Raw genomic sequence first — 14,337 nt, forward strand, 5'->3', positions numbered from 1 at the left:
AGCGAAAACACAGGTGCTGCGTCGATCCAGTGAGTGTTGCGTGGAAATTTCTACCGTACGGAAGGCGCTGCGTCGATTCCTCTCAGGAAGTCGGGCTGCGTTGTTCAAGCTTGGCTTGCGTCGATCCAGTAGGGCCGTGCTTCGAAGTTCCCGTCAGAACGCTGGCACTGCGTCGATCTTCCGCCGCGAAGTGGGGCTGCGTCGTTGCGGTTCGGCATGCTGTGAATTTTCACTGTGATGCAGGCTGTGCATCATTTTTGGTAAGTGCTGCGTAAAATTTTCACCGCACGAGGAGTCCAGTTGCAGGAGTGAAGTCTTTTTGGTTCTGAGATTTCAGGGAACAGGAGGCAAGCTCTATCCAATCCCTTGGAGAGCACTCCTTCAGCACACCCAGAGAGCAGCAGGGCAGCAGGGCAACAGCAGGACAGCAGTCCTTCTCAGAAAGCAGTCAGGTGAGTCCTTTGGGCAGCTAGGCAGTTCTTCTTGGCAGGTTGCAGGTTCTGGTGCAGAGTCTTCTTCCCAGGTTGTGTCTGTGAGGTAGGGTATCTACCCCAAAAAGTGTCTAAATTGGTAGGGTCTGGGACCCTGTTTAAATACCCAAATGTGCCTTTGAAGTGGGGGAGACTTCAAAGAATGGCTTAGAAGTACACAAGGTCCCCTTTCAGTTCCATCCTGTCTGCCAGGGTCCCTGTAGGGGGTGTGGCAGTTCTTTGTGTGAGTGCAGGCTACTATACTTTGACATGTAAGTGTCAGGCCCTCCACCCTCCCAGCCCAGGAAGACCCATTCAATATGCAGATGTGTGCAAGTGTGACTGAGAATCCTGTGTTTGGGGTTGTCTGAGTGAATGCACAAGGGAGCTGTCAACTAAACCTAGCCAGACGTGGATTGGAAGGCACAGAATGATTTAAGTGTAGAGAAATGCTCACTTTCTAAAAGTAGCATTTCTAAAATAGTAATATAAAATCTAACTTCACCAATAAGCAGGATTTTCTATTACCATTCTGGCCATATTAAATATGACCTGCCTACCCCTTTCCAATATGGGGCATCTGATCAGCACCCGATCAGGCCTGGTATTCGCATGGGCAACCCCTTTGGCAGACACAGAAGACCTGAGCCTTTCTGACTATGCAACCTTTCTCGCACCCTTTAAACGGATGATTGAAAGTCCTGGTTTAGAGACTTCAACTGAAAGACTCTGGTTACTCTCTTTCACTGGGGCCTTTGTGAGAAAATAAAAGATGAACTGGTACATTCGCCCGTTGCAGAAACAATGGCAGCGTTAATGGATCAGGCCCTGTCCATTGAACACCGACTCCATGAACTCAGATATGAAAGGCTGAGGGCACTGGTTCAGCAAACCCCAGGAACGACTTCTCTCAGAGATCTAAAGATTGACACTCCTGTTCTAGAGAATCCTTCATCTTCAGGAGAGGAGCCTATGCAAATTGGGCTAGCTTGCGAAGCTTTGTCTGTGGCAGAACGAGAACATAGAAGCAGGCAGGGATAATGTATGTGCTGCATCTCTTCTGGTAATCTAATCACCATTTGTCCCACAAGTCTACAGAAAGTTCAGGGAAATTCTAGATCCTGTCCTCTGTAAGAAGGGGGAGAATGGGAAAGTCAGGAAACCCTTGTACTTGTTCCTCCAGAGAACTGGTTACTCCCCTGTTCCTCTTGGCCATACTTCTGGAACTTCCTAATGGACAGAATGAAAAGGTGTTGGCCTTATTGGAATGTGGGGCAAGCGGGTTGTATCTGGATGAAACATGGGCACAAGAAAGGCAAATACCCCAAACCCCCAAGGAACCCCCTGATCAGGTCCATAAAATACATGGAAAACCATTGAACTCTGGACCTGGTAAAGAGATGACCCCTCCCTTAAGGTTGGCCTTTGGAAAACATCAAAAGATCCTATCTTTTAACCTCATCACCTCTCCTAACCACATTATGATCTTAGGACTTCCTTGGCTGATCAGCCACAATAGACTTGAACCATATTCTTGTTTTTCCAAATTTGTCATCAACTTTGTTACATCACAGAAGACTGATGGGCTCCTAAGGAAACTTCCAAGACCAAGGGAACTGAATGTGGTACCATTAGCGGCATACAGGAAGCTCCAGTTCATTCAGAAACCTGAGGAAGTCTCTTTACCTCCTCGCCATGAATTAGACTGCTCGATACCCCTCGAACCTAGTGCCACTGTTCTGTTTGGAAGAATATCTTCACTTTCTGAAATCGAAAAGGAGACCCTAAGGCATGGATACTCACAAACTTTTTCTCGGGGGCCAAAAATGCAGTATGGTTTGCGGACGAGGGCCGCACTGAAGTGACAGCGGGGGTGGGTGGGGCTTATAGGGGGCACAACCACCCGCCCCCTTTTTCAAAACATTGCTAAACACACACAGCCCCATACACACACAGCGCCATCTGCTCTCACCCCTACCCCAGTATCACACACAGCGCCATCTGCTCTCACCCCTACCCCAGTATCACACACAGCGCCATCTGCTCTCACCCCTACCCCAGTAAAACACAGCGCCATCTGCACACAGCGCCATCTGCTCTCACCCCTACCCAAGTATCACACACAGCGCCATCTGCTCTCACCCCTACCCCAGTATCACACACAGCACCATCTGCTCTCACCCCTACCCCAGTAACACACACAGCGGCATCTGCACACAGCGCCATCTGCTCTCACCCCTACCCCAGTATCACACACACAGCGCCATCTGCACACAGCGCCATCTGCTCTCAACCCTACCCCAGTATCACACACAGCGCCATCTGCTCTCACCCCTACCCCAGTAACACACACAGCGCCATCTGCACACAGCGCCATCTGCTCTCACCCCTACCCCAGTATCACACACACAGCGCCATCTGCACACAGCGCCATCTGCTCTCACCCCTACCCCAGTATCACACTCACACCGCCATCTGCACACAGCGCCATCTGCTCTCACCCCTACCCCAGTAACACACACAGCGCCATCTGCTCTCACCCCTACCCCAGTATCACACACAGCGCCATCTGCTCTCACCCCTACCCCAGTATCACACACACAGCGCCATCTGCACACAGCGCCATCTGCTCTCACCCCTACCCCAGTATGACACACACAGCGCCATCTGCTCTCACCCCTACCCCAGTAACACACACAGCACCATCTGCTCTCACCCCTACCCCAGTAACACACACACAGCGCACACACAGCGCAATCTGCTCTCACCCCTACCCCAGTAACACACACAGCGCTATCTGCTCTCACCCCTACCCCAGTATCACACACACAGCGCACACACACAGCGCCATCTGCTCTCACCCCTACCCCAGTAACACACACACTACATTCAAAACAAATAAATAAATAACCAAAGAGCCTTACCTGCCTCAATAAAGCACTGTAAAGATGCCACAAATGTAGAACGGCAGGCAGGCGGGCAGCAGACGTGGAGCCGGTGACAGGAAGCAGACGAAAAAGCCCCGTAAAAGTTAGCTGCAAGCGCGGACTTTTATGGGGCTTTGGCTTCCAGGATCGTCACGGAAACGCCATAAATAATGGCCGCCGTAGGTAAACATAGAGGAGGGCCGCGGGAGCATGCGCAAAGAAGCCACGATTGTGCATGCTCCCGCGGCCCTCTTCTATGTTTATATACTGCGGCCATTATTATATGGTGTTTCCTGTACGTGTCCGCAGGCCGCCAAGGAAGGACCGTGGGGCCGCTGGCGGCCCGCAGGCCGTACTTTGAGTAACGTCGCCCAAAGGCAATATCTAAATAAAAAACAAGTCTTCCTGCCAGGCTGCATGCTGGCCTGAAAGAAATGCAAGTATTGGCTTTAACTGATGGAGCCACTGGAGTTTCCTGATGACACAGACTGATAGTTTTGGAGTGGTATTGCAAGGGAGTTACTAGCTGAGCTGTCAAGTGTGTGCTTTTAAAGGACTGATATATATATATATATAAAAACTGCATTATGTACAGTCTGAATATTGCTAAAATCTACATTTTGGAATCACCATTTTATCTTAACCGCTTTTGCATATTTTGTAGCAGTCTTTCTTATAGTGTGTTTAATGCAAGTTTAAAATAATGACTGACATATTCACAGTGCTTTCTGTCAGAGGCTGGAACATCTTGGCACTAAAAATATTTTAACTAAATGTATTTTACATTTAAGCTGCACGTTATTTTATATGTAGATACCTGAAGGTGAAAGACCCAAAAACGAACAGGAGGTTTCAAATTTTTTTCACACCCGGGCACCCACACTCACTGAACGCACCGTAATGGTCGCATCATCACTGTTCTCATATTTTTTTTAATGCACTTTGACCCCTTTGACACGCCATTGTTTTCAGATGTGTTTATTCAATTGTATCAGAAGAAGTGCAGGACTACAACTCCCAAAATGCATTAGTTTGGTGAATGAAAGGAAAGTCCATGCCCGAGTGTGTGTGTTAGTAGTTCTGGAGTGATCTGGTGTTCAATTCATTTTCTAAAACACAGATCTGCATCTCCATTGCTTCAGCAGGATCACCAGGTGTGCGTGAATGAGTACAAAACATGAGGCACCCGTGATCACCGTGTACCTTCGATAGCTCAGTTGGTAGAGCGGAGGACTGTAGTGGTGAAGCTGATATCCTTAGGTCGCTGGTTCAAATCCGGCTCGAAGGACATTTTTTTTTCTTTTTATAGTTTTTATTGCTTCTACCGTCTTTCTTATAAGGTGAGACCATTATCAACCCGGCACATTCTAAGGTTTCTCATTAATTACCCGGTAAGGTGCGTGTGTAACTTCCCCCCTCCTCCCCGGGCAGCTCGTGGTTGGGGGGAGTGCACGAGAGGAGGGCGGGTGATGCTGGGCAGAAGAGGGGGTGCAGAGAGTGAGTGCAGGAGGGGGTGCAGAGAGTGAGTGCAGGAGGGGGCGCAGAGAGTGAGTGCAGGAGGGGGTGCAGAGAGTGAGTGCAGGAGGGGGTGCAGAGAGTGAGTGCAGGAGGGGGCGCAGAGAGTGAGTGCAGGAGGGGGTGCAGAGAGTGAGTGCAGGAGGGGGTGCAGAGAGTGAGTGCAGGAGGGGGCGCAGAGAGTGAGTGCAGGAGGGGGTGCAGAGAGTGAGTGCAGGAGGGGGGGCTTGGAATTAACGGGGACCTCTGTCCCCCTTGTCCCTCGGCTGGCACGGTGCGAGGCTCCCCGGAGCCTGGGCGGGCAGAAGGTGTGGAGCAGGAGCCGGAGGCAGCGGTGGATGGGGAAGGAGAGGGAGTGTGTGTGGGAAGCGGTGCGGGGGTCCGGCCAGAAAACCAGGAGCGGAAGGAAATACCGAGACACCCTGTGCACTGAGCTGAGAATAACACCGACTCCCACATCCTGCACCAGGGGATGTAGCTCAGTGGTAGAGCGCATGCTTTGCATGTATGAGGCCCCGGGTTCAATCCCCGGCATCTCCATTAGCATTTTTGTTGTCAATTTTGAGCATCAAATAGGCATGCATGTAACTTTAATTCTGTCTTTCGCAAAATGTGAAATTATCTTTCAGTGTTAGTGAGAGAGCGGTGCATGCAGTGGACACAAAGAACAACCCGCAAAGTGCTTTGTATCCTTCTGTGGTGATCTAAGAGCAGGTTCTCTGCACCACAGTACCTGCTTCTTTCTTGAGAAGTGCAGGTGCTCTCCCTCTCAAAATAAAAAAAAGTGCCAGGACTCAGTACGGACAGCACCGGCCCATTTAAAGAACTGTCTGTAGCGAAATTAAGTGCCCCCAACTACACTAGAAGCATTTATTAATGTACCTACCAGGCCTGTAACGCGCCATGACGCAGCTGTGGGGCTGACGTCGCCCCCTCCACTGAGGGACACTTCCTGGTCTCCTCCCCCTGAATGACATTATAAACTAGGAAGAGGGAAGAGAACACAGGGATTCACGTGGGATGGAAAAGTGGGCGCCTCCGGAAGGGGTGCGGCTTAAACAGATAAACTAAGGGGCATATTTATGGGGATTTGGCACAGGGCATAGTCACCGTGCTGCGCTGCCCGGTGTCAAAGCGAAAGGGCTGGAATGTGCGGTATCTATGGCAGAAGGTGCACTTCTTGTTTTCCCCCTGGGCTGGCGCTCTCTTAGCTGCCTAGCGCCAACGCAAGCACCCTTGCACCACGGTGGAAGAGTGTGTGCGTGAATGTGGGATTATTTTTGTGCTGGAAGGGACACCTTCCTGCACAAAAACAATCCTGGGAGGCATTTTCCTCTTTCTCTACGTGCAGCAGAATGTATCAACAGCAAAGCAACACAGGGACCCAAAGGTAGGGCCACTGCTGCACACCTGCACCAAAGGAATGGGGTCACTGCCCATGCCCACAGGCTCAGGTCTGTGCTGCCAGCAACACCTGCCTGGCTACAGGAGGTATCTAGAAGTAATCACAGAATAGGAGTTCCAGTTTTCCTCTGATTTGTTGCCATGGAGTTGTGGCACACACGATCAATAAACGTTCAGTGTACAGAGTGCTCTAAAATTTGAGATGAAGTTCTAATTTATCTGAACAGTTGGATTTGAGCCAACAGCCCCAGTACTGGGTCCGTGGAGGAATGTGATTACTACATGCAGTCTAGTGAAGACTAGATTTGCTGCAACCCCTGACGTCACAATGTTGATCTATATGTGACCATAATATAGAGCATAATGTGTGAACTAATATTGAACTAATATAGCCTTATAGCCCACTGTAGCAGGCTATACTGTCCATTAAAGGCCCGCTATAGTGTTAAAGGCCCGAGCCGAAGGCGAGGTCCTTTAACAAGGGAGCAGCACTTTAATGCCGGTATAGCCCAGCTACGGAGGGCTACAAGGCTATTAGAACATTCCGCCACTAGAGGGAAGAATGTTTTAATAAATAAGACAAAGGCCTCACCGAGCCCAAGGGGACTGGAATCCCCTTTGGCTCGGTGAAGCCTTTGTTCATAGCAACAGCTATGAACCTGACAACACCGGAATGGTGGACCTCTAGGCTTCTACCAGCCATTAGAAGCCCAGAGCACTCCATTGTTTTCAATGGAGCTCCTGACATTCCAATATTCTAATGTAAAGTGGGGCACATAAACTCAAGTATGAAGTGCATTCACTGTAGTAGTAAGAGAAATGCATTTTGAGTACCTTCATTTATTAAGTGACATATGATCACATGATACATTTATGTAATCATTCTTATGTTATTTGAATGTATTTGCACTAGAAATGATAAGAATCTATATAATGTGTGCACTAATGTTTATGGCTAACATTGAGAAATGTAGTTCACCATTATATTGAAGTACATTTATTAACAGTTGTATTTCATTTATATTAACTGCAATGCGAAATTAAAATTGAATATGTGACATTATATGAATGCAGAATTAATAGGTGCACTGTATAGTTTGCTATCAAAAGTGCATTAGTGAATATTATTATTAACTTGACATTCCTAGGACTGAATTTCTTTAACATGAGAAACTGTTTTTGGTTTTCAGCTAACATGTCATTTCATTGCAGGAGCACTCTCACGAAATGTTAGTTTGGGAATAGATGTGCTATTGTTTTACTCATAGAGAGTCTGGGAGCAGAACCTTGACACAGAGACAGCGAGAGAAAGGATGATTGTCCCATATTCATACATGTTGCAAATGATGTCCAGAAGACCAAGGACAACCACGTTCTGAGGACTGCTGTGGAATCGAGTGATGATGTTACAAGTTACCGTTGGACAGGAGAATACAACGAAGCATGTGATAGTAAGATCCGAGGGGTGCTACCTGATGGACTTTTTGCACACTCACAATGGATGACTGCAGCTTAGATTTTCTTGGACTTTGAGAGGTACAGACCTCTGACTATCCCTTCGTCCCCCATGCTTCTTTGAGTGTGGCTCAGGCTTACACTTGAATTTCTATGAAGAAGACTCTTGACCAAACTTCTGAGATGCTGACTCCTTCCCTTCCGGTTTCTTTTTCATTTTTCCAAATCCTTTTTGTCCTATTTTTGCTCCTCACCTTTTCCCCTTATGTCCTTACATGGAATTACATTTTTGCAATAATCTAGGCTCTTTGAAGGATGTAGGAAGTTGGCTCTGTATGTACTATTTCAAAGTAAGAAATAGCATGCACAGAGTCCAAGGGTTCCCTTTGGAGATTAGATAATGTCAAAAAGAGATAATTCTAATGCTCTATTTTGTGGTAGTGTGGTCGAACAGTAGGCTTATCAGAGGGTAGTGTTAAGCATTTGTTGTACACACACAGGAAATAAATGAGAACACACACTCAAAGACAATTCCAGGCCAATAGGTTTTTGTATAGAAAAATATATTTTCTTAGTTTATTTAAAGAACCACAGGTCCAAGATTTACAAGTAATACTTCAAATGAAAGGTAGTTCACTTAGGAACTTTAGGAACTTTGAATTAGCAAAATATCATATACAGTTTTCACACAAATGGCAATAAGCTGTTTTGAAACTAGACAGTGCAATTTTCAACAGTTCCTGGGGGAAGTAAGTGTTTGTAGTTTTGCAAGTAAGTAAACCACCTACAGGCTTCAAAGTTGGGTCCAAGGTAGCCCACCGTTGGGGGTTCAGAGCAACCCCAAAGTTACCACACCAGCAGCTTAGGGCTGGTCAGGTTCAGAGGTCAAAGTGGTGACCAAAACACATAGGCTTCAATGGAGAAGGGGGTGCCCCGGTTCCAGTCTGCCAGCAGGTAAGTACCCGTGACTTCGGAGGGCAGACCAGGGGGGTTTTGTAGGGCACCGGGGGGGACACAAATCAGCACAAAAAGTACACCCTCAGCGGCACGGGGGCGGCCGGGTGCAGAGTGCAAACAGGCGTCTGGTTTGCAATGGAGTTCAATGGGAGACCCAGGGGTCTCTTCAGCGAAGCAGGCAGGCAAGGGGGGGGGGATGCTCCTCGGGGTAGCTACCACATGGGCAAGGGAGAGGGCCACCTGGGGGTCGCTTCTGCACTGGAGGTCGGATCCTTCAGGTCCTGGGGGCTGCGGGTGCAGTGTCTTTACCAGGCGTCGGGTTCTTTAAAGCAGGCAGTCGCGGTCAGGGGGATCCTCTGGATTCCCTCTGCAGGCGTCGCTGTGAAGGCTCAGGGGGGTCAACTCTGGCTACTCACGGGCTCGCAGTCGCCAGGGAGTCCTCCCTGTAGTGTTGTTTCTCCGCAGGTCGAGCCGGGGGTGTCGGGTGCAGAGTGCAAAGTCTCACGCTTCCGGCGGGAAACGTGTTGTCTTTAAAAGTTGCTTCTTTGTTGCAAAGTTGCAGTCTTTGTGGAACAGGGCCGCTATCCTCGGGAGTTCTTGGTCCTGTTAGATGCAGGGTAGTCCTCTGAGGCTTCAGAAGTCGCTGGACCCTGGGGAACGCGTCGCTGTTGCAGTTTTCTTGAAGTGGGAAGACAGGCCGGTAGAGCTGGGGCCAAAGCAGTTGGTGTCTCCTTCTTCTCTGCAGGGCTTTCAGGTCAGCAGTCCTTCTTCGTCTTAGGTTGCAGGAATCTATCTTGCTAGGTTCTGGGAGCCCCTAAATACTCAATTTAGGGGTGTGTTTAGGTCTGGGGGCTTAGTAGCCAATGGCCACTAGCCCTGAGGGTGGCTACACCCTCTTTGTGCCTCCTCCCTGAGGGGAGGGGGGCACATCCCTAATCCTATTGGGGGACTCCTCCATCTGCAAGATAGAGGATTTTTCTAAAAGTCAGAGTCACCTCAGCTCAGGACACCTTAGGGGCTGTCCTGACTGGCCAGTGACTCCTCCTTGTTTTTCTCATGATCGCCTCTGGCCTTGCCGCCAAAAGTGGGGCCGGAGGGGGCGGGCAACTCCACTAGCTGGAGTGCCCTGGGGTGCTGTAACAAAGGGAGTGAGCCTTTGAGGCTCACCGCCAGATGTTACAGTTCCTGCAGGGGGAGGTGAGAAGCACCTCCACCCAGTACAGGCTTTGTCACTAGCCACAGATTGACAAAGGCACTCTCCCCATGTGGCCAGCAACATGTCTGGTGTGTGGCAGGCTGGTAAAACTAGTCAGTCCACACTGGAAGTCGGGTTTGTTTTCAGGGGGCATCTCTAAGATGCTCTCTGGAGTGTATTTCACGATAAAATGTACACTGGCATCAGTGTGCATTTATTGTGCTGAGAAGTTTGATACCAAACTTCCCAGTTTTCAGTGTAGCCATTATGGTGCTGTGGAGTTCGTGTTTGACAGACTCCCAGACCATATACTCTTAAGGCTACCCTGCACTTACAATGTCTAAGGTTTTGCTTAGACACTGTAGGGGCATAGTGCTCATGCACCTATGCCCTCACCTATGGTATAGTGCACCCTGCCTTAGGGCTGTAAGGCCTGCTAGAGGGGTGACTTATCTATGCCATAGGCAGTGTGAGGTTGGCATGGCACCCTGAGGGGAGTGCCATGTCGACTTATTCATTTTCTCCCCACCAGCACACACAAGCTGGCAAGCAGTGTGTCTGTGCTGAGTGAGGGGTCTCCAGGGTGGCATAAGACATGATGCAGCCCTTAGAGACCTTCCCTGGTGTCAGGGCCCTTGGTACCAGGGGTACCAGTTACAAGGGACTTACCTGGATGCCAGGGTGTGCCAATTGTGGAAACAGAGGTACAGGTTAGGGAAAGAACACTGGTGCTGGGGCCTGGTTAGCAGGCCTCAGCACACTTTTAAATCATAACTTGGCATCAGCAAAGGCAAAAAGTCAGGGGTTAACCATGCCAAGGAGGCATTTACTTACAAAGGATTTCCATCTGTTTTCACAACATCAGATTCTTTTGTTAATCTTTTGTAGTGCTGTCACTGAACTATTGATTTGCCTTATGCTAACACTTCTAAATTTCTTCAGAAGATTTGGTTACCCCATGGTTGGTTATTCTGTGTCTCTACAGCATATTTTTGAGATTTGTTTATATTATCGTGAGAGACAATTTGTAATAAAACCCTTTACCTTTATTACCCATTTGGGTTTTCATTGTGTGGCCAAATTAGTTACACTGTAAATTTCGATGTGTGATTGTTGCCTAACTTCCTGGTTAATCCTTCAGGGAAAAAGACAGTCAACCTCAAGTTGAGAGCATACAAGAAATGCTCCATCAAGTCTATGGTTGTCTGCTTTTGATGGATAAGGTTCATACTCCTATCAGCAAGGACAAAAACTATGAGCTGAGCACTGCTCAATAATGAGGCACAGTTCCTGGAGCACTGAGAATCTTGCAGTGCCAGAGGCCGAGCCCCAGTTGTGCAGTGCATTGCCAAGAGATATTTACTGCTGCTAAGCTAGGCGGACACCAGAGTCTCTGCATTGCTGCTCTTTCTGACTGGAAGAAGCAGAACATCCAAAATGGCACGATCGAGAGCAACAAAACACTACATGGGTGAGGCGGGCAAGTGTGACATCACTGTGACAACTTGTATTTAGTGTCCCATCACCACTATGAACCCCTGCTTCCAGAGATTGAAGTGAATCTCCTAGGAACCAAGTTAAGAGACTGACTTGTGTGTTCCCATCATAGTGCCTGCCCTTTGGTGGTGATTTACCGGCTGTGAGTCTCTGCACCTTGGAGGCCTTGTACCTATTGTGAGTCTCTACACCTTGGAGGCCTTGTACCTACTGTGAGTCTCTGCACCTTATCAAAGTTGTGTCACAAGGTTATTTTAGCATTTACACAGGCACATTAGTTTAGCTCCAGGCATTTTACACAGGTTTTTTTTTGTTGAGAATTTGTTATTCATTTCTTCAGACAACATTTTCATCCTGTGCTCAACCCAAGGCTGCACACAATAGTTTACCTGGTATTGCCAGTCCAAAGAGTACAATGTCTATCCTACACAGAAAAATACATGTTGTCACATCAGGAAAATTCTTAGAACAAACAGTATGTTTTATTATAAAACACCACACTATGCTCACCACATCAGAGGGGACATTCCACCCAGCCAGCCATCTTATGCCGCATGTTGTTGTCGCGGTTTCTGCTGAAACTGTGCGCCTTCTCTTCATCCAAGTGGGAGGACTCCCGTTCTTCCAGCAGATCAACAGACCTCTTCTCTACCTGTAGCGCATGTATGGAGATTGTGTTTCCCTTCAGGGACTAGACCTGCAGATAAGAGCTATCACTGCTATCGCTCTCATGTAGAATCTTAGTAATTCAGGTAGGGATTTTAGAATCAAGATTGTGACAGTATTTTGGGACTTCTTCTCTGCTTCACTTTTCAGGTCACCGTGCTAATAGTGTTGTGTTTCATTATCCTGATAAACGCAATACACGCCTTTTTACATAGAATGCAGTTGCTTCAATAAAATGTATTGAACCAAATCCTGCTTCTGTTTGTCTTTGCATGTCTGAGACGTGTATAACTGAGAGAAAGAGGTAAGGTCTAGTCCAGCATTACTTTCCCTGAGGAGTCTTTGTCATGCGATAGGTTGCCACAAATCACCTTCACTCTCAGGTTCTGGTGAGGTGCTGGTAGCTGCCAAAAGGTTTAGGTGGACAGCTATCATACAGCTATCATACGATGTGGATCAGACTCAGTCCCCCACGCTCGGTGGTGCTGCTGCCCAAAATCCTGGAGTCTCGTTCTAATTACCTTACACGGAGACCTCCTTGGTATTAGGGAATATCCACCTCAGCTAGATAGGTTGCATCTACTTTACGCTGTAGGTTGTTCAAGCTTCAACTTTCATAAGGATCTCCTCAATTGGTGTTTCTATCTCTGAACAATATTACCTTAAACATGGTTTACCAACAACGGGTCGCACTTGCAGCAAACATGAGACTCCCCCACACAACACATTTAATAAAAAATAGCCTCACACATGAAGGAGGAGAAGTTACATTTGTTGTTGAGGTTCATGCTGCATACAGAATTGAAATGTTCTATTCTTGGGTCACCTTTTCAGCAGCAGATGAGAACCCACACACATTTCATCACTACACTCCAGCAAATGCACCCGCACATTATAGACCTTATGTGTATTTAGAAATATCACTATCTTATCAAGAACACCAAAATTGCCCTGATGGCGCCCTACCACATGTACCATCGAATTTTAGATTAGGTCCTTTAAGTAATGACGGTTGTACTTGGTCGGAATTGACTACCCATACACCACACCCAAATGCAGGTACACTGACAGTAGCAGAAGTGTGCCGCCTCTACACTAATTTAGTAGAAATGTATAGATGCTTAATACAATTTGTAATGCAAACTTTAAACACCTCCCCAGCAAAGGCTGCTTCAGTGCACCCACATGTGGCCACAGTGGGCATTAACCCTGCCACTGTGCATTCAATTATGAGTAAGGTACCCACCAAATGTGAAGAAATTCCGTTTTGTTAGCACAAAAAATACACGCTTTGGAGGAAGTTTTTTCCTATACAGGACCCCAAGGTAAAAATAGAATTCTCGCAATGTGCTTGCCATTGGTGATACTTCCATCAGTGGACAACTGCACAGCTACACTACTGTACATGGTACACAAACACCTGCGAATCTTCTGGAAGTGTTAAAGCAGATTCAAGATGAATTCGGGCCTAACCGGGCCCTAGACTTGGGGAAGCAATTAATGGGCAATTTTACCACAGTATCCTCAATAATATTGAGTAATCTTAAAAAGGAAGCAGGAGCATTGGCAGTACGCCAGCGGCTATGGGATGTTCTCGTACAGGATCAACAACGTGAGCTGCCAAAGATAATCGCAAAGAAACATACTAGTATAGGCCAGGATAGTCTGGGAGCCAGACCAGATAAACCACAACTACAAGGTAAATACAATAAGGATTCTACCAAGCAATTCATAGAGAGTTCTAAAAATTCTGGGATAAACAAAAACAGAATAAAGAGAGTCTAAAACAAAGACGAGGATCTCAGCGTTTGGAGACATCAGAGAAATGCTATAATTTTAGAAATAGGGACACTTTAAAAACTCCTGATAGATACCAATATACTGATATACGCCACTCTCATTCCTTTCAGGACTCACCGGATAAACGCAGTGAGAGAGGAGGGCATTCAGAACAACAAAACGAGTGTTTGAAACCGAGAAAAGACTCACAACGCTCATCTGAAGTTTCCATAAACAAGGACGAGAAACTCCCCCAACAGAAACAACAATTAAAAAAGAAAAAAGAGGCAGAAATTTCAGTTAAAAATGCCACACAGAATGAGAACTTTACTCAAGAACCGGACGTGGGCAGTGACTCAGCTAGATAGCACGGCAGGGGTCACAAACGTTCACCAGAATCTTCAAGAGCTTCTGGATGTGACAGCTACTAACAACTTATTAGAAGTCAAAACTGCTGACAGGCATATCTCCC

At 47.4% G+C, this 14,337-nt stretch overlaps 2 non-coding genes across 2 annotated transcripts; both read left to right on the plus strand.

The window, feature by feature from the left end:
- Positions 1–4,599: 4,599 nt before the first annotated feature.
- TRNAY-GUA (transfer RNA tyrosine (anticodon GUA)) lies at positions 4,600–4,685 on the plus strand. The gene is given in 2 exon segments: positions 4,600–4,636; positions 4,650–4,685. It is a non-coding gene; the product is annotated as a tRNA-Tyr (tRNA).
- A 695-nt stretch (positions 4,686–5,380) lies between these two features.
- On the plus strand, positions 5,381–5,452 carry TRNAA-UGC (transfer RNA alanine (anticodon UGC)). The gene has a single exon. It is a non-coding gene; the product is annotated as a tRNA-Ala (tRNA).
- Positions 5,453–14,337: the final 8,885 nt, after the last annotated feature.

This window comes from Pleurodeles waltl, unplaced genomic scaffold (genome assembly GCF_031143425.1).
Source record: "Pleurodeles waltl isolate 20211129_DDA unplaced genomic scaffold, aPleWal1.hap1.20221129 scaffold_67, whole genome shotgun sequence".
In the NCBI taxonomy this organism is placed as follows: Eukaryota; Metazoa; Chordata; class Amphibia; order Caudata; family Salamandridae; genus Pleurodeles; species Pleurodeles waltl.